The 20,540-nt window shown below is 39.8% G+C and overlaps 1 protein-coding gene across 9 annotated transcripts in view; it reads right to left on the minus strand.

Annotated features, from left to right (window-relative positions):
- EPS8 (epidermal growth factor receptor pathway substrate 8) overlaps positions 1-20,540 on the minus strand; it is a 141,012-nt gene that overhangs the window by 112,011 nt on the left and 8,461 nt on the right. Inside the window, exon 1 of one of the 9 annotated variants that reach the window (XM_056340273.1) lies at positions 10,676-10,693. The exons of the other annotated variants lie outside the window; for them this stretch is intronic. The gene's annotated coding sequence lies outside the window, so the exon portion shown is untranslated. Of the gene's footprint in view, positions 1-10,675; positions 10,694-20,540 lie in introns of those variants that run through there. 9 annotated transcript variants of the gene reach the window in all.

Consider the following 20,540-nt stretch of genomic DNA (forward strand, 5'->3'; position numbering starts at 1 on the left):
AGTGTATGAAAGTTACACTGGCAAATATATTCACATACAAACCCTTAGTCTCCTTACCAGAGGCATATCTTGGTAGCATTCCTAAAATTATCATCTTTTAATTTTAAGAGAGATTATTAACAAACGACACACATGATTAAGTTTCTGCTTTTCTAAAGTCAATAGACAGTTGATCTTACATTTCAACAGACCCAGTGCTACAAAAGACAAACTTGTCTCCGTACATACATGCATGCAGTAAGCAAACAAAACTGAGTGCAGCACATTATTCAGGAAGGTAAGTTTATTGTCTTCAAATACTGTTGCAGATTTTAAAAGGATGCACGTAGTGGGTATCCCAACAGAGAGCAGACACATGGGTGTGTCTCAAGCATAAATTCCCTGCCTGCTCCTGCAAAGGGAGATCATAAGATCGTGAACGCTTTTAAGAACTACATCAACTCTCAGACCTTTGACAAGGACTGATGTAAATTAAAAGATGTGTGGGAAGCATCACATGGTATCACAGAAAGCAGTAAGAAAAATAATCTGTTTTTTGCAAAGGAACAGGGGGCACCAGAAGGGAAAGGTGCCTTTCTAGTCACTCTGAAGGGTGTTCAGAGCAGAGGTGCTCAGCCTTGGGACTCCCAGACTTACCACATTCAACGTGACTTGAAGAGCATTTAAAATACCAATTTCCAGACACTAACTTGTGGCAAAAACACCCATCATATCCCTGTTCACCATGAAGATAGCGTGCATTCCCCTTGCACACCCAAAGACAATTTATTTCATTTTCTTTCATCTGACTACTGGCTTAGAAGAGAATGTTGTTTGCCACAGGTGCTCAGTGCAGCAGAAACTAGATCATGAAAAGTAACTGCGCTAGTTCTTCTTAGCTGGCCATTTTTGCTCAATTTTCCTGTTCAGCAAAGGGGAAAAAAGAAAACAACAGATTGCATTCCACAGAAATAAAGAAACAAAAGAGGATATGCACAGACTGGGGTAAACCAATGTCCATCCCCCACATACCAGCACTAGAGCCTACCAAAGCACCCACTGTCCTCGGTAGCAAAGAACTTTCCCAGCTGCTTGCTATCAAGTCCTTCCTTTGCTAGCCCTCTTGTAAAATGAGAGCTGAAATAATCCAGGCAACTGTCCCACCATAGCCTGAAAAGTCAGGTTCCTCTTACTCTTTTCACAAAGGCAAAGCAAGCTACACAAAATGCCCAGTATTCGTACTGAAATCTAACAAACTTATTTAGAAAATTTGTTGATCCTGTCTTGTATTATAGCCCATTCTTTGTGTGAGACTTCTAGACACATGGACGAGGCAAGACAGAAAAAGGGGAATTCCTTCACAAGGAGAAAGATGGGAAAGCAGCATGAAGGAGCAGTCAGTAACCAGTGAAGAAGAAAACTCATGGCCAAAAGGTGAATGAACATTTGGTTCAAACTGGTACAAATTTAAAACTGCAGTTATTCCTGAACCTGAGTTCCTAACTCTGTTACCACACTGTTAACACTGTGTCATCAGAAAGATCTTGAATATTTTCCATTTATCAAGGAAAGCATAAAAATCAGTCAGCTTTTTTTGAAATCATTCTACAAAGAAAAGCACAGAGGTTTCCATATCTTTGCACCTACAGACTTCCACCACATTATGGCCACTATGGTAATAAAAGTTATTTTAAGCACAGCCTGTAGTAATAAATCGGGGTTTGTGCCAATAATTTTCTCTTTGTAGCTGAGGAGCAGGGGAGTTTCCCAACATGACATCATCAGAGTCTGCTTCCAAGCTGTATCAAAACTGGGATTCATGAATTTTTTTTATCTCAAAAGAAGATAGAGCACACCATAGACATGGCCTCTAAAACACCTAGACTTCGATTAAGTTCACATAATTTTTTTCCACACTCAAGCACATCAAGTCACATTGTATGTACCCAGTAATAAAACCAGATACTCTTCATCAGGATGTGCTATCCTTTTCCTGGGAATCACAAATAGGTGCAGTATTAAGACATCTGGATGCCACAATTTTCAGTTCATCTCCCCATTTTCCTCAAATACCGTTTCTTACTTATGCCTTTACCTTTATTGCTAATAAAAATCACTGAATTTTTCCAGTCTCTTCTGCTATTGCCCATCAAGGTGATAAAGCTTCGGCTCTAACTCAAAGCAACCTGTTATGCAACTCAGCAGCTAATGACCCTTTTTCTTCTACTCCATCATTGGTACTGACCGCAGTCTTCGAACTCATAATTATTTTCTATATGACCTCTGCTTCATGAATTAACATCTTACCAGAATTTAATGTGCTTCATTGTATTGCATTCCAAGTTAAATCATCCTAAAAATCAATGCAATTATGAAAAGCAAGGTTTGTAATAGCTTGTATTAGTCTAGTAATGCAGCTGGGCGGGGAGGTGGGGGCAGGGAGAGCAAACCTATTTTCAGGCCAACTATTAGGTCTAACAAAAAAGCATCACGTTTTGTCAAAACAAGACGCAGGAACCTAACGAATCTGCCTGCTCTGCCACAAGGACAAGGTGGCAATCTTCCTGGGGCCACACTATTCCTTCAGAAGAATCTACAATGCTCCCAATAGAGCATAACTACCAATGCCTATAAAAAACAGATTCCACCAACAAAATATATTTTTAAAGCACCTACTGCTACCACTTTACTACTTCGATTGTTAGTTCCCATTGCACTAGCACACATCATCGGGAACAATCCAGTCTGGAGCAGGACTCTGGCCAGGACAGAGCTCACAACACTCTGAAAGGCAGGGATTTCTGGAAATCTTGGGCTAAATATTCTCAGGTCCTACGTAAGAATAACAAATTATAAATATAGTAATAATAAATATGATGGTTCCTTTGCTGTAGGACAAGGTCCCCTATTTGCATTTCCTATAGGTGATGACTGGTACCAATGATGGCCAAGTACTGATAAGGAGCCCTACAACAGACAACTATAAAGCAGTATTCCTTTAACCAGCCCCTACCTAGGTATTTCCAAGCCTGAGCTAGGAATCAGCTTTCTAAAAGGTCCCACAAGAAAAAAAACAACAAACAAACAAACAAAAAACCCCCCAACAAACCACCAACCCAAGAACAACAAAACCCACCGCTTATCTCTGTAAAGGTTTTCTTGCTATAGTATCTTTGATTGAGCCTATTAAAAGGTAGTGTTTTAAGTAATGTCTTGCAGTAATGCCCTTCTACAAGTTAAGGGTATACATAAAGGAAATCCTCATATTTAAATACCTTCCAGCTTGTCTAAGCATCTCTCTTCCTCTGTTTCATAGTTTTGGAACAAGAGTGTCCTTGATCTGATCCCAGTTTCGTTTTGACTTGGTTTATATCATCTCATCTGTGTTTTTATTTGTCTTATTAGTAAGAAGCTGATTCTGCAATGTGGCACATAAGTACAGAGGTCTAATTAACATTCATTTTAGCCCAAAAGTAGGATTTACAGCATAAACATAAAAAAGCCTGATGCTGGGCTAACTGATCATACATAAAAACAAACGTGCAAAAAGCTCAACCTCCTTGCAAACTGGAAAGAAAAAAAAAAAAGCCGCAAACACCATGGTTATATGGATACTTTTCCTGGCTCTACATTAACCTATCTGCATACCCCCTGTATTTCTACACTATTTTTGGCTAGGTATTATGACCAAAACACAATAACCTAAAGCAACATGGCTAGGCAAATTCACAGCCACGCAGCCAGAATAAGGACATTTACGATCTACATAACCAAAAGGACTTTTCTATATCCCATTCAGAAGCAAAAAATGTGAAAGCTAGAGGAAAGCCAGCCCATAAAGTTCCCCAAGAGTGCCTAAAATTTTGCCTTGCCAGTATCAACAAAGTATTTTAATTGTGTTTGGTTTTGTTCACTGCATCGTCATGTATTATCATTACCAGTGCTTAACACAGTCAAACATAAAATCCCTCTGAACAAACAATTCCTAATCCCATGTTTCATCATTTTAATCTTACCACCAGAATTCTACTGGGAAAAATAGATAAGTAAAAGCAGAAATCCACTCTAAGCGTTTAAAATAATGTTCATCACCTTGTTATTTTATGCATTCAAAGCTACTTTTACACGTATAATTGTGGTCACAAAATATCACGTTCATGGTGTTGAATCAAAAAACAAAACAAAACTCCAAACTGGTCACAAATTCAAGAAAAACATAGATAAAAGAGCGTTCACTGTAGGCTGAAAGACGTTATGCCACATCTTTGCATGGAGCAATAAACTCAGGGCCACAACACAAAACTTAGAGAGGAGGTTGTAATGGGAAGGCTGACAACAAGGGACCCACAAAATGCATCTTACACACATGTATTACCAGGCTTGGAACCAAAGGAGAAAGATGATGCTGTGTTCAAAGCAGGTTTACTGCAAACCCACGAAGCTCCTAAACACAACACTTTCCGTTTCTTTTCTTCCTCACCATCTCTCTCCTTTCGAAGAGTAGAAATCTGGCAATATATTCCACAGAGTAGGACAATTCTATGGCCTCAAGATCTGCAGAGGACAACAAACGTATCCTAGACTGCAGCTGCCTGTTTGGCAGTAAGAAAACCAGATTTTCCTGCCAGTAGAAGCAAGGACACAGCTCAGCTGGAGCAAGTGGAGCTGTGACCAAGGGCTACAAGGGCTCAGTCTTGGTCTCTTCCTAAATACACAGGTTTGCCTGTGAATACAGAATGGCTGCGTGTGTTGGGATTTTAAATAAATGTCAACATCTGTATCACTGCAATTTATTAGATAGTTCAATAAACCACAGCATAACTTATTCACTGAATTGGGCCCAGTGACCTGCTCAGAAGCCTTGCTCAAAAGCAAGGAGAGTGGCTGGGTGCTCGGCAAACCCCTCAGCCTCTCTTACGACAGAACACATAACGCAAAGAAAGAGAAAAATTTTGGTAACTCTCCCAGGGAGCTTCATTTCTTCGAAACATTACAAAAAACAGAGAAGAATGACAGCCCTTTTTAAATCTAACGAAGAAAGTAACAGTGACCGGCCAAACTGGAAGCCAACATTTACCGACTGTTTGCAGGAGATGCGCTGAGTTGAGAAACTCTAGGAGCTGCTCCAGCACGTCAGGTAACCCGCTGCATTATTTACACAGCCCAAGCAGAGTTGTTTGTCTTCAACTTGAGAGCAATTTGTGCACCCTTATTAGAGTTTAATAATAAATCCACAGCTTCCCTCTGTTTGCCAGGATGAAATAAAGACTGCTAAAATAAAGGAAGGATGCACATGGGAGACAGACAGGGAAAAGGTGACAGTGAAACCTTTTAATGCATAAAGACCGTACCCTGGAGGATGGTTTTACTTCCCAGGAGGCTCAAAACACTGCTGGCCAGTGTCATGCCACGCCAAAAAAAAGCCCCAAACATAAACCAGCTACTTCAGGTTGCCCATCTAGGACACAGAACTATAAAATACATAAATTATATCAGTGGATTACACAAAGCACATCTTGTGCAAAGCTTCCTGGAAGCTTCTAGGAATTGTTTCAAAACAAGACAAATGAAGAAATGGGACAAGGGAAGATGCAAATTAGAGCTGGTAACTAGAATGTTTCTAGAAGAAAGAACAAAGCTAATACTGTCTTTCAGAGCTCTGAAGCACCGAAATCTAATTTAATGCAAAAAAAAAAAACCCCACAAAAAAACAAAACAACAAAAACAAACAAAAAAACCCAAAAAAACCCAAAAAAACCCCCACCCAAAAAAGCACACTGGTGATGTGTTTTGTGGATAAACTTTCTTACGAGACATAAAAAGAAGAGATATGACAGAACACTAAATATGCCCTTCAGAATCAGAAGTGGAGAGATACCTTGTTATGTTGAAAGAGGGCAACATTGGCCCGATGAAGACAAATACTTTAAAAAAGTTTCTACTGGATTTAAAGCATAAGAGAAATTTTCCTTCAGAAACAATCAATAGACCTAGAAATGCAAAGCTGACATCTGTTTTATTAAAATGCAGACATCCTCAGGAGATTAAGTAATTCTGCATGGTCTCACATATCTAAGGATTCCCAACACAGGATTTAAATGGAAGATTTAAGTCAACTTAAGAATACATACCAAAACCACATATATAAGTGGCTGCCACTTTCAGCTTTGCCCCTTTCTAGCAGATGGAAACATCTACTATAGGAATTTTGTTTCTAATATTAATATTACAATTAAAGTTGCAAATTTGATCAGAACAATTTACAGGCTTAGCACGGCAAGACAGGCTTATCAAATGAACTTTCAACCTACTAGTCTGAAAAATACTCTTCCCATGAAGACAAAGCACAGCAGTCATCTTATTATTGAAAGTTTAACCAGCATATTACTGAAAGTTTAACAGTCTAAAAATTAAGTTAAAATGTATTTACAGAAATGTGAATTTTAGAAGTATTTATATTTTAATCAGAAAAAGTAACATTCTGCTTGGCTAATGATCTTTTCAAGCTTTAAACTCTACAATATTATGATTTTCTCTTTTTCTTTTCCCCCTCTCCTATCACAGGCTTAATTTAATTAAAATTAATTCAATCTACTGGGCCCTCTAGGAATTGGACAAACATAACTAATATATTAGGCTAAAAAGTCAATCTTTGATTAATGGGCTGAGGCAACTCCATGGGGACCCTCAAGTCCTTAAAAATCTTAATCCTCGTGTAAGTGTTGTGGCATCAAACTCTGGGCTCTTCAGTGCAGGCACACTAAACTCTTTCCCCACCCAAAGGAAAACAAAGATGTGGCAATTCTCTGTAAAGAATTAACAGAATAATAGCTGGATGTACAGTGAAAAGGTTCTTTGTCTTGAAAGGCATAAATGCATCTCCCTGCATAAGGGATGGTTGTGTGAACTGGAGCACTGCTACTTTACTTTACTGTTACTTTAAATATTGCCTCAGGACCTCAACAAACCATGAGATGGCAAGGCTATATACCAATTTATTAAGTTACTTCAGAAGAATGACGCTCAGGCCAGGATTTTGACGTTCTAAATTTTTCCCTATAGGAAATTAATGTAGCTGCAGGATGACTGTGAGTACTGCAGCAGAATGAATATAAAGCATTCAGACTGTGCACATCATCTTCTACTTGAGACTAAGGTAGCTGTTCCACTGAGAGATGACACATTCCACCTACAGTATAAAAACACCTAAAGTACTTGTCTGTAACATAAGTTTTAGCATTTATAGCATTCATAAATTAACCCAGCAAATATTTGCTCAGTAGCGATGTTGGGCCAGCGACTTCACAAGATCCCCCAATCTACCCTTGTGAAAGCATTTGAGATTAATATACTCCACAATCTGTAGAGCAAACAGCATTAGAGCAAATTATCTTGGGAAAACTAGGCAGGAAGAGACTATTTTTATAGAAATGGGAGTTTAAGTCAGTGGGTTCGTTTTTTAACCACTCATTATTTATACTGATACCAGCAATGGTGGGATGGCTGCTGAAGAGATCAAGAAAAAAAAAAAGTTTTGACCACAGTGTTGTCAACACGCAGCTGGGAATTTAAATACCTCCTCTCTGTTCCTGCACCAAGTAGCAATAGCGTGGCAAAGCTTTGTCCCTAGAATGCTACCAATTTACATGAAACTGCCAGAAATGAAGGCTGCTTTCAGTGGGCAAAACCAAACACAGTGGGCACAGAAGGATTAAAAAAAAAAAAGAAATGCTTATTACCGAGCTGCAATAATACTGCAGCAACAGGAAAATGGAAATATTATGTTTAATCACCTGTCTTCCTGAGAGAAGTAAAAATGTTTTGCATACAAGACTTACTCAGAGACATAACAATTCACAGAATTAAAAACACGACATATTTTTCAGTCTGATTCTTTTCTAGGTACTTGAAGTGCATATTTGTTTGTGCTGCAACCACACAATGCTGATATAGCAAAGAGACTGTCAGCCCTGTAAATCATATTTTTAATTCCCAGTGAGACATGATTATGTGTTATTCAGGTTACATGTGGATTCTTCTTGACAGCGTGAAAGCTCGCAGTCTTCTAGCCAGGCAGGAAAATAATAATTTCCCCATGTATCAATGCTTAGACAGTTCCTAAAAATCTAACTTTATCTTGGCATATTGTTTTTTAGAAATCTGCAGATCCTTTGTGATTTGACAGTTCCCAGTATTATTTTCACTGTGAATCTCCCTGCAAAAATAGGGCTGAAAAATCACATTCCTCCATCACAGCCCAAGGGAGAACTTCTCTGAGCCACGAAGCCCAGCTGAGCACTTCCCAGCACAAGCACAGGGACGCAGCACCAGATGCAGGAGACCTCTGCTTAGCTTGTACCTAACAAGGAAGAAAAGATTAGTATTGAAGAGCCTGCACTTCTTATTTTTCCCCTTTGTAAGCGGCTACAAACCCCACACTTCACTCCATTATGTTCCAGGTTAAGCAAGGCTGAGGAAACAAGGAAGGGGTTGGGCAAATGTCTCCTGGTAAATTTGCATGAGGGAAGGGAAAGATCTATGGCCTTACACAGTTATTCTCAATCAGTGTCCCAGGGGTATACACTATACCTGTTCTACCTAACTGAATGGTTATTTGCATTCAAGTCAGGACTAAGATGCAAAGCACCAACAACAGATTTCTAATTATAACTATGTAAAATATTACCCCACTCCCGACTATCAAAGATCATAAAAGTGAAGAAACAAGAACTGTGCACATGCACAATAACTCTCTCCTCCACCTCCAGGAAAGGCAGAAAGCTGACTACAAGCTTTGTTTTTTGAAATACTTTCCATTTGCCTCCTCTTCAGGAACACTTACAGAGAAAACAAATTACCTATGGCTTCCAAGTTGGCAACAGGGCTGGTCTGCAAACATGTCTCAGCATAAGGCCTCAGGTCACCATCCTACATTTCTTTGTATCTCTAGCCTTGAGCAAGTTTAACTTGTTTACTAAAACTGGCTCAAAAAAAAAAAAAAAAAAAAAAACCCACAACAAAACAAAAATAACCCCCAAAATCTGTAGAGAAACATTCTCCAAGGGCAAAAAGGAACTGGCAGTTTTACAGTATTAGTTGAGAACTAAATTCCCCTCTATGCTTCGGAGTGGGGGGAGGAAAAAGAAGAATCACATCATGATATCCTTGCTAATGGAAGCTATGGGGTTTTCCACCCCCTGAATTAGGAAAATGGCCTCTTACTTATCACAAAGGCATGGAAACCCCACCACAAGCAGGGCCCAAAGGCAGTTTGGGTTCAAAATAGATACATCTGTTCTTCATTTTTTACCCCATAGGCACCACAGCCACCACTCAATGCTGCAAATAAACTGACGATGAGAAGTAGGCAGTAGGAAGCTACCAGCTGGAAGTGAATAAATATTTACAGATGTCCCAACATACCTAGCAAGAAGCACACAAAAGTTGGATGTAGCAAGCTAGTGGGATCTGACCATGGTGAGAAAGAGTCTTACAAAGAATTTTTGGTATCATCAACTAGTCCGGGCACACCTTGACCACAATGGGCACGTGAAGTACACCCACAGCCAGGAACAGGCGTTGCTGTCCCTCCTAGCCTCTCTTCTCCTTCACCCAAATGTATTCCAGAACGTGAGACCTGCTGCTGTCTACAAACAGCTCACAGATGGTGCTAAACCCCTCAGCTAGATTGTAAAGAAACCCATAATTCAATCCAGCTGCAAGCTCAGAGAGGCACCCAGCCCATCCTCTGGGAGCCTGCCTGTGCTCTGCTCTGATGAGTGTTTGGGGCACCAACAGGATTGGCCCACAGCCCTACCACCGAATGAGTGGTAAAACATCATTCAGAATAAGAGAGAACATCTTACACAGAAGAAAGAGAGCAGCCATCACATTCTTGCATGTGGGAGGTGTCCGCATTTTAAAAAACAAGACTCTTTTGATTAGAACTCAGTTTAAAAAGCATAAAAATCAGAGGGGAGAGAATTATTCTTACTAGAGAATGTAAAAATATTTACATGATGGTTCCTAACTGTTCATCCCCATCAAGATTTCCTCCTTTCCTTTAAGTGCATATGCAGCCCCTTTAACATCTGTTAGCTTCTTAGGAAAGGGATGATGAAAAGGAACTGCTTGAAGCGCCCTGGACAAGGTCCGGCCCCCAGGGCACTAACACCGAAGGTGAGATCTCACCTGTGCAATGCTCCAGAAACAGGACACCAGCTGCCAGTCACCAGAGCTGATGTTTGCCTGGTTTTAAAGCACAGAGAAGGCAAAGCAACTTTCAGGAGCAGAAACCCAGTGGTGCAGATAGCCCCTGCCCTGCCCCTGCACCCAGTTGGCTGGGTGTTCAGGCATCGTGCTCAGCTCCTGCGGTGTCCCCTTCCCACAGCCACTGTGCTGATGGAGGGAGACCAACAGCTTGGGCCAGCCCATCCATCACTGCCATCTGCGCCTGGGAAGCTCCAGAGCAGCATCTCCAGCTCTCACTCAACACAGAGCGGGAAGGAGGGCACAAGCAAACGGGACACAGCAAAGGGAGGCAGAGACAGAGCGAGGGATTACTTTTTCTTAGTACACCAGAGATATTTTATTGGAGTTCACAGATTTAACACATTTCAAGAGGACTACTAGAAAAGTTCAGTGAAGTGTGCACACCTAACTCGAGTCCCAAATGGGATATGCAGTGCCCAGTTACCATAGCAACTTTCCTTTCAAGGTCCAGGACAAGCCAGGTTCCTGATGCTCCCCACTACTGCAACTGCGAGAATGAAACGGACAAAGTAACAATATGTCAATAGTTACCTTAAGTGCCTGAAAAAAACAAAGAAAAATAAATAACAATCTTTCACTTAAGTTCATAAAATCACTTCTTCCCCTCTTCCCCCCGCCCCCCCCAGGAGGTCAAAAGAAAACCCTATGCACAACAGATATAAAAAATGAGAACCCAAATGGGGGGGGGGGGGGGACGACGAGAAGAATTATCAGGGAGAACAGGATGGTCCCCATAAGCTGAAAATTTAACATACAGCACACCTCCATCAGATGAAAGCACGTCCCTTTAAAACATTATTTAGCCTAAGAGTTGTAAATACATGTAATGCCTAGTGCAGTATCTCAAAGGCTGATCAGGTAAGACCTTTAAGATCAGGTCATTACTTCATACAGGAAACATGACTGTACTTGGAAGAGAATTGTCATTAACTGTTTAACATTAGTGCTTTAGTAAGAGAATATTTCAGTATTAATCCAAGCCAAAGTCTCACCACTGTGTTACAGAAATTAATTTTGTTAATTGAAGCAGCATTCTCTTCCAAATCACTGAGCTGCAGACTACTTGCTACAATGAAAATGGCCTTCCTTTGTGTTTCTGCAAACATCCAGCTTATTTATACTATGCCTGTTAGAAATTCCTCATACCTCAAATTTTTTCAACTGATTCATCATTTCCTTTTATTCAATGTTCAAACTTGATGTGAAGAGATTCTATTAATTGTTCAGAAGCATCCTCATTTCGATGGATGACATTTTATACTATTTCTTTAATTATTATTGCAATACTGACGTGTGGCACCAGCAAAAAAACCTGGCAAAGTTTGCCTGCCTTTGGGATAAATGGGGAAAAAAAATACATCTTGTTATCACCACAGAGGGGAAAAAAAAGCTGATGTTCCTGTAAACTATGACTCATTGCATTTTGGGGGTTTGCTTTTAATTTATTTTTAAGGGATTTTTAACAGCTGTTTTTTATTCAGGAAGTTTAAGGGTTGCAAAACTTCCTTTTCCTCCCAATATCATTTTATGTCAAGAGAAGAAAAAGCCTCCAGGACATCGCATTGGAGGTTGGCAGAACTGTAAGCCTACCTTAAAAAGTAGTTAAGCAGATTGTCACAACTCATAGCTTGTTAGAGAAAAATGAATGGGTTATCGAGAGGCAGCATGAAGTTGCACCTAGTCTGTCCTAACCATTCCCATCACCTTGAAAGTCACCTTTGCACTCCCTATCAGCCATCAGATTCAGACAAGATCATTGTATTACTGCTGCAGCCTGAACTCTATATAGAGAAAAATAAAAAGGTTAAAACAGGATTAATTTATAACTGTATCACTTAAGTTCTGTTTACCAACTGATGGGCTAAGCATTTCAGAATGTGTGATCTCTAGACATTGCAGAAATGTTAACCAGTGGCATAACGGCATGACAGCATCAGAATTAAGACACATCTACAACTTGCTGAGAGAAGGGAAGGGGGGTGGGGGGTGGGTAGGAGAAGAAAGAAAAACTTGAAAATCACACTTTGTCAGGTCAGTTTTACAGTTTTCGAAATGCCAGTTGTTCATTTTAGCACAGCATTAGTCTCAAACGGCGAAGGTACTGTCAATCAAAATACTCCTATTACGAACAAGTTCTGGGCCTGTATTTAGGCACGGGAGTAAGAGAAGAGGTAGGGGAAAATAATCTGTTCTGGGAATATACTTAGATATAATAAAGTTGAAGAATAATGAAGAAATTAAAATATATGGTTTCACACACTACAGCCTCATAAGAAAAGCAGTGGCAGTGTTACATTAAGGGCAAGTTACAGCTCAAGTCGTCCAGGGACTCTTTTTGTCTCTTTCTGCTCTTTTGGCACCCAGCCCTTTTAGATGAGAAAAGGTACCATGTGCTGGAGGTGCTCCTATGTCCCAAGTGCTTCAGGTCTTTTATAGATAGATGGAAAGTCATGGCCCTCATTCTACAGGTCTGTATTTTTAAGAATCATTTTGCATATCCTCAGTGTTTGTGTGGACTCTTCAAGAGCCATTACAGAGGCTTAACTTTCAGTCAGAGCTTTGCATCTGCCCTCTTAAAAGTCTAATTTCTCAAATGCTCATCACCCCCTCCCCAAACAACTTAGGTTCCTCTTGACAGCAAAAGTTAATATCTTCCATGGTATAACCTTCAGCTAAAGTACTGTATCCTTCTATTAAACTTTTATCTTAAAACAGTGTTTTCTTGAACTGGTCAAAAACACCACAACCTGTTTTTAGCAACCTGTAGGCAAAGTGCCCAACACCTCTTTGAGCTGCAATGCAGCTTTCCCCCCTAACTGTCCAAGCCCTGGTGACTACAGTTACCTCTTCCTTTACTGTCAGGAACTACATTTGAATTTGAATACTGGTGCCTCATGTTTCATCCCTGTTAGACAAACCAGCATATCCATTTCCAGCACTAGTAAGTTTAAATGAGTAGTGACAGTTTCCAGTCATGCAGAAACATAAGCAGACTCAGATGTCATCCTCAAAATGGTAACTGATTTGAGAGAGAGCATCACAGCCGAACTGCCAAAATAGGGGTTTATTTTTAAATGACTCATTGAAATCCAGGGCAGATCAAAGGGCCTGATAGCAAAAAGAATATTAGGAAAAAAAACCCACCACATTTAACGTGTTAGCTAACATGTTAGAATCCTCAAGAAGATAAAGCAATTTTAGTTCTGAACAAGAGCACTTGTCTTTGTGAGAAAAGATAACTTATTATTAATTCAAGATAAAATCACGGTACTGGAGGTGAGCCAGTTTATTGTTTTCAAAGACTTAGCAGACTGAAGTCAAGATAACAGAAGAATCCCAGAGCTTTGCAGAAGAGGGATAAAAGCTACAAGCTCTAGTTTCCCCGAGAGGCGGCCCTGACATTCCCTACTCCAGACCTCTGCTACCACTGTCATAGCCCCATCTGATATCATGGCTGAGGATTTAATTTTTCACAGTCATTGGGGCAGTCATTTTGCTTTCACTGTTTAGTAGCTAGCCATACAGGTCTGCAGCCAGTGCAAAAGGTCTGGAGACTGTAAAAATATATGGAAACAAACCCAGTTTCTTTTGCTCCATCCATACAGTGGATGCTATGAAAAACACAAGGGTTCAAAAGCAAGACAATTAGTGATGCACTTCCCATTTCATTGTTAGCTGTTACAAGGGTAAATCTAGATAGAGAAAAAATTGAAAACAAATTGAAGTGCCTCATGGCAGTGAACCTTGCAGGCTCTCCTAACTCTCTGTCACACACTTAAGTTTTTAATGGAGGTGAAATGAGCCTGCATACATTACCATTCTGCTCACTCCCTAGTCAACAGCCCCTGCTTCTTCATCTTCACATCACTTACCGCCACTAGTACACCTGCCTCCTCAATGCCAATACTGAAATAGGACAGCCGATTCTTCAGCCTAGCAAGCAACTGGAAACGGTGATGGATTTCAACAGAGAAGAGCTTAGACAAGTTTTTACTGTAAAACTTGCTTAGCTTTGTTTGAGGCAACACCGAGTAGTAAAATTGAGGTTGAGCTGCCATATTCCATTCATTAGCTTCAGAAATCCTCAATCGCCAACCTTGCATGCAAGAGATCTCAGCATAAAATGAGCAGCCCCAAAGCAAAGATGTTAATCCTCACATCTACTTCACAAGGGTGCAGGAAGCACCCAAAAGGCATTAGCTGTCATTAAGCACTCACATCAATCTCTGAATTTCCACCTACAGCTGAACAGAGTAAAATTAGAATCAACCTATGTGAAACAATGAACTGCAGCACTTTCAGCCTCTTCACAACATAGTCTAAAGATGGTAGCATTTTAAGATTTCTTTGTAGTTCATACCGCAGTGACATATCAATGAGAGTGTAATTCCTGAGGACTGCAGAACATCATTAAGGATCATTAAAAAGAGACAAGGGAGACCATTAGGTAGTTTCAGATCCTCTCTCTCTCTTTTTCTTAAAAAAAAAAAAAAAAAGAAAGAAAAAAAAAAGAGGAGAAAAAACAAGAAAAAGAAGCCCTCTCATCTCAGATGAGCAGAGGGTTTTTCTTGGTTTATTTGCTTTTATGTCTGGAGTTAGATATTGCCCAGAAGAGTTTTCATGAAAACATAACCCTTTTTTAAAATAGTACACACTTCAAACAAACTGTGTGTTTCACAGTAAAGTGAAGACACAAAAAAATAATAAGAATGGTGACAAATTCTTCTAAATTGTTTCCAAATGATCTAAGTTCCTATTAATAAAACAGGCACCTGAATTTTCTTAGCATTTTTTTCAGGTTTTTTGTTGTGCATTGCTGGTATGTTTTTTAATGAGATTTTGGGCCACAAGCATTCAACTTAACAGACAGACAAATTGTCCCAGTGGAACAAGTAAGTATTTCTACTTCAAGATTTTGATCCTGAATCAGCCCTCTCCCCCACAGCTGAAGGCAACTCCCTCAAGAACACTGCTACCAAGTGAACAGTGAACACCTCCAACAGGGCTAAAAAATACCTTCAAACTCACCAAGGTAGGTCTTAGGCAATTCTCAGTAAGTTTTGAAACAAAAGATTTCTGTTCACTATATCCAGTGAAAGGGGAGAAGACTTTTTGCTAAGCCACAAACATTTCAGTACTACTGTACGCCACAGCCTCTGGCTCCGTCAGATTCTCAGCGCATGAGCTGTATCACCGTCTGGAACATATCAGCTGCTCAGGACAGCGACACATACATTTCCTAGACCTGGTTTTCCTAGGAAAGACACTAGATCTAGATGAAAACAAGCACACAGCTATTGTAAAATTGGAAAGAAACTGAAAAACTATCTGTGCAGGATACATACACATATTGTCTTCAAGGCATAAATTGGGAAAAAGCAAGAGAGGACTAAAGCCCTGCATTTTCTTCTGCCAAAGCAATGACTCAGTGCATTTCTAGGAGCTCTAGGGGAAATATGTGTCCAGAGTGGACAGTGCACATTTAGATCAAGAATGCTAATCACATATGGTTTCAAATCAGCAAGTGCAACATCACCACCCCAATGCCTATGAAAAAAACAAATTTCTGTTATAACAAAAATGATCTCAAACTCCAGATCTGCATCATTTTTAAGGTCAGTTGATCCCTGAAGGCCCATATCTATCACGGGGTAAGAACAGGGAAATATCTAGAAGTCTCTGTTATTTTATGTCATCATGACAACACTGCCTCAAGACATTTCCTCATAGCTGGAAGCAAGACTCCCACGCATGGAGCACATAAAAAGCAAGGTCATCTGTGAAATTACCATGCACTTTTCTTTATGTCCTGAGGAAGTCACTGCACTAAAGCTCTGTGAGGGAGGTTTTAAGACCAAGGAGGGCTTGCACTACTTGTGAGACATTCCCACGCAGTCTTTGTGGATTCAATTTACTAAACTCCCTGAAGTAACACCTGTGAATCTTGTTCAGTGGCAGCTGTAAGGGACACACATCCACAGAGAGAAAATGGTTATGGGAAGTACTAACACAGCATCCATCTGGACATCCCTGCCACCGTACACCACCATCTCCATGGTAGGAAGGCCCTGAGTCTCTCAAACATTAAGGTGAACCTATACAAGAGCCTCCTCAACACTTTGAGGGATCTCTCCCACAGGACAATATAGCCTTTAACTCTTAGAAACTGGTTTGCAACCAAGTGTCTCAGTCTATCATGGGAGCAAGAGATTATTATTCAGAGAAGTATACAGTGAATTAAGAAAGTGACCCGAGTTTATGCAATTTATATAGTGAAGCATGAATGCAATTTATATAGTGAAGCATGAAGAGAGAGAAGTACAGACGCCAGGATCATCTGCTTGTAGCCTCTCAGGTTTTGGGGAGAAGGTCTATATGTAGAGGAAGAAATCTGTATTGCATCTGCTATGTGCCAAAAAAAAGAATTTTTTATATATATAAAAAAATACAAACAACAGCGTCTAGAGGGTAGCATCACGTACTGGCATTTACACAATCCAAACACAGAACCACTAAAAAAAAAAAAATAGCTAATGTACTTAGCGAAAAATGCCCATGTTTGCCAGAGGCAGGTAGCTTAAATTATTGTGTCCATCTTCCTCTGAGAGGAAGGACCAGAAATCTCATTTTCTATTTTTCTACCAGAAATAGGAGGGCAGAAACTCTCCTCCTTCATATACTCTGGAGGTCAAACTGGATGATGTAATGATGCCTCATGGCTTTAAACAGGTTTTATAGATTATCTGACTTAAAAATAGACACAATGTTTAAATAATAAAATTCTCTGGAAATGGAGTGCCTATTACAACAAGCCTCCAGTCACTGGCTAAGAATTGGATGAGCTATGAACATACGAGTATTTGTAATAAACCAAAGGGAAAAATCTTAGGTAGATAAATTGAAATTTCATCCCACTGACTCCGAAAAGCAAATAGTATGCATTGTTTTCTATATAGTCTGCTTTAGCTAGATGCAGATCTCCAGAAAAGCGTGCAGACACCATACCTATGTTGGGTACTGGACCCAGTCTAGCCATGGCAGTAAGGGCTCCTGTCCTCACCCAAGTAAGGACTTCTGTCCTCACCCAAGAAGCATGGAGTCCACTGTGTCCCATGCAACTGTTGTCTGTTTCTGGTACTGGGAGAGTACAATTAAAATCAGTTTGGATATGCCTGCACTGTCCTGACATCTCTGCTGTAGGCACTCCTCTGAATAATTTAACTCAAAGCCAGTTACCATACAATAATTGCCAGAGGTCATGCCATCATGGTTCAGATGAGGACCTGAATTCATTACATGAACCAATGCACGCGTTGCCTTTCTGCTTCCCTTCTCAAGTACGTGGCCAAAGGAGGAAGTACAGGAGAGAGGTGCTCTCACCCTGTCTAGGGAGCTGCTTCTTGTCTGCTACACCATTGTTTAGCTTGTCACAAGCACAAGCAAAACAATACAGCACAGCAAACCTCACCAACTTGTATGAATGGCCTGGAAGTCCACTGGAAATCACTTAATGTCGTGAGCCAGCGAGTACAGAACAACAGGAATCAGATTACTTTGCTCATATGTTTTCACAACAGCAATTTCATTTTATTTATTATGATAATTCATAAAGCACCATCAAATACAGTGTAGAATCTCTTATAAAAATAATTACAGTCTAGTAATGCAAGATCTCATTGAAGCACACCATTAATTCCTTGACAGTTAGAGAATGAGCCAAATACTTTGTGCAAACGGAGGACTCACAAGGTTTCAACACACACATTTCCTTGCACTTAAAATGTGCAAGGAGAAAACCTTATTAAAACAGTATTTCATATTATGCTTTAAATTATGGCCCCTTAGGCAGATCTTCTGTACTTCAAAAGACAGCTATTATACTACTGTATGTTACAGTTTAAGATAACAGAAAAAAGAATTCCTATCAAATTGTTGTACTGCTATATGTAGGGAACACAAAATAGTTTCTTTTTCCCCACAGCCCTCAAGAAAACCCAGACTTTCATCCAAAGCGAGGTGCCACCAGTCTCACACAATAGAGAACAGCTTTAATACAACACTATGAATTGTCTTCCACTTTGCTACTGAAACTATTTTGAGCAGCTAAAGCAACATTTTCTGAACCTACTATCCAGCACTTAGGACATCTCCACACGAGCTTCAGGGTTATGCTATCTAACTCTGTGTGTTTCAATGGCTTTGTTTCTATGCAGAAGGACTTTGTGGTTATACACTTCATAGCTGTTTTTAAAATAGGATTTCTCTAAAAGTAAAAAAAAAACAAAAAACCCACAAACAAAAAAAAACACCACCAAGAAAAAAGAAAAAGGCGGCTGGTGCTTTTCTTCCTGCTGTTTAATGATGTTCAAAGTTGTCTGAAAATTTGCTTACACGTAATCATAGAAGACTGAATCAGTTCCCTGCTTTGTATCATTTCTATTTTAGAAGCCCTTGTAGTGCAGCCACCAGAAAATCATGCCGGCCATGATCCAGATTCATGCGATCTAACATGTTAACTGATTCAAGTCTTCATAATTAGAACTGATCCAGAAGCCAACAGGAGACATCCCTAGCAATTTAAATAAGCATTATACTAGATACTAAGAAACACTACGAAACAGATCACTTGTTATAGGCAGTTTGACAGCCTGACTTAGTAAACCAGAACCCTCTAAAAATCACCAGAAATACCTAACAACAATGTTCAAACTGAGGTCTCACAACAAGCAGTTAAGAATGCCGAAAGAACTCACAGAAGGTGTTGTGCTCTTCCAACTTTTTCCATCTTATCTCAGATGTTTACAGTAAAAAGAACAGAGAAGTTTTCTTCAAAGCACAATTATTATCAATCCTCTCCAACATTCCAGCAGCACAATATTCTTCTTATAATGTGACCGAGTAACTCCCTCAGATCCTCAGGAGATGTTAGCAAAATAATTGTTCCCCCTCAGTGTTCTTTTCTTATTACTTTATTTTTTTCTTACCCTTATTACTTCAGGCAGAAATGACTTGGAGATATTATCATCCGTTTACCAAAACAGAATTCCCCTGCAATTATTTTCTTTCAGGTTAAAGTTTTACAATTTAATTGTACATTAAAGCTAAATTTAATGATTTTCTACCTGGCTAAAACTGATTGGCCCTCTAAGTCTTCAGTTTAATTTTCCCCCCTTTCTCATTTTGCTAACTCGAAGAGAAATGAGTCTACCTTCAAGCCTGTTGGAATCAATCTTCCTTTCTCTTTCTCACAATTTATAAGTCAGAGGCTTAAAAAGTGCTCATATCCTCTTTTAACAAGCTGGCTATGTGAGATAAGCACAAGAACATTAATAAAAATAGCTCAGCATTAAGGCATGGATGTTTTACAAAAGTAGACCTAAAAAAAAAAAAATCCTAAAGGGTAATTGTGATTTATACCACGTCTCTCTTCCTATACTACCAATTATCAATCATCTCTAAAAGATCCCTTCTCTTACACACCTGTGACTTGTAAATGCTGGCATACTGCAAGAGAGGGTTTTGGGGTTTTTTGGTTTTTGGGGGGTTTTTTTGTTTGTTTTTGTTTTTTTAAGACAACCTTCACAAATATTTCCTAGCTGGAAGCACAGATTCTCTCAGCTCAGCTCTCCCACACATTGTACCTTGGTATGGTCTGCACCATCACTTTTACCACCACCCTCAATGTCTCCAGTGTTCATGAAAACTCTGTCTACAGCAATGATACCACAACCACCAGCACTGAAACTTTTACTACTGCAATTACAACAAAGCAGCTGGTGGTAAGAATAATAATAATAGTAGTAGTAGTAGTAGTAATAGTAATAATAATACTACTTAGCATTTATAGGGTGCTTTATATTTTCAAAAGCTGTAGAAACAAACATTTGCTAATTAAGCCTCACACACTCCTGAGAAACAGATACATTTTTTGTTTATGAATAGGAAAACTAAGGCAAAGAGACAAAACAGCTGTCCCCAAAATCAAGATCTGTAGATAATTTTAAAAAAAGGAACTGAGATCTCTCTGGACAACTCAGAGTTCTAAAAGTACAGCTTAAAATACCCAAAGAATCCGATGGGACATAAACTCTCATGCTCTGTGCGTCCACCCCCTCCAGAAGAGTCAGCAAACACTTTCCCTGGGAAGATGAGCTCAGTGCCGCCAGCTGCTCCATCCAGCTCTCGCCACGGCGGAGCACACCACGCTGGCCTGCACAGGCCAGCAGGACCCTCTCACCTGCCAAAACCCCCACCTGGAAGCCTGAGCCCCTCTGAAAAAGCCAAACTGT

The sequence above is a fragment of the Falco biarmicus genome, chromosome 5 (assembly GCF_023638135.1).
Source record: "Falco biarmicus isolate bFalBia1 chromosome 5, bFalBia1.pri, whole genome shotgun sequence".
Taxonomy (NCBI): Eukaryota; Metazoa; Chordata; class Aves; order Falconiformes; family Falconidae; genus Falco; species Falco biarmicus.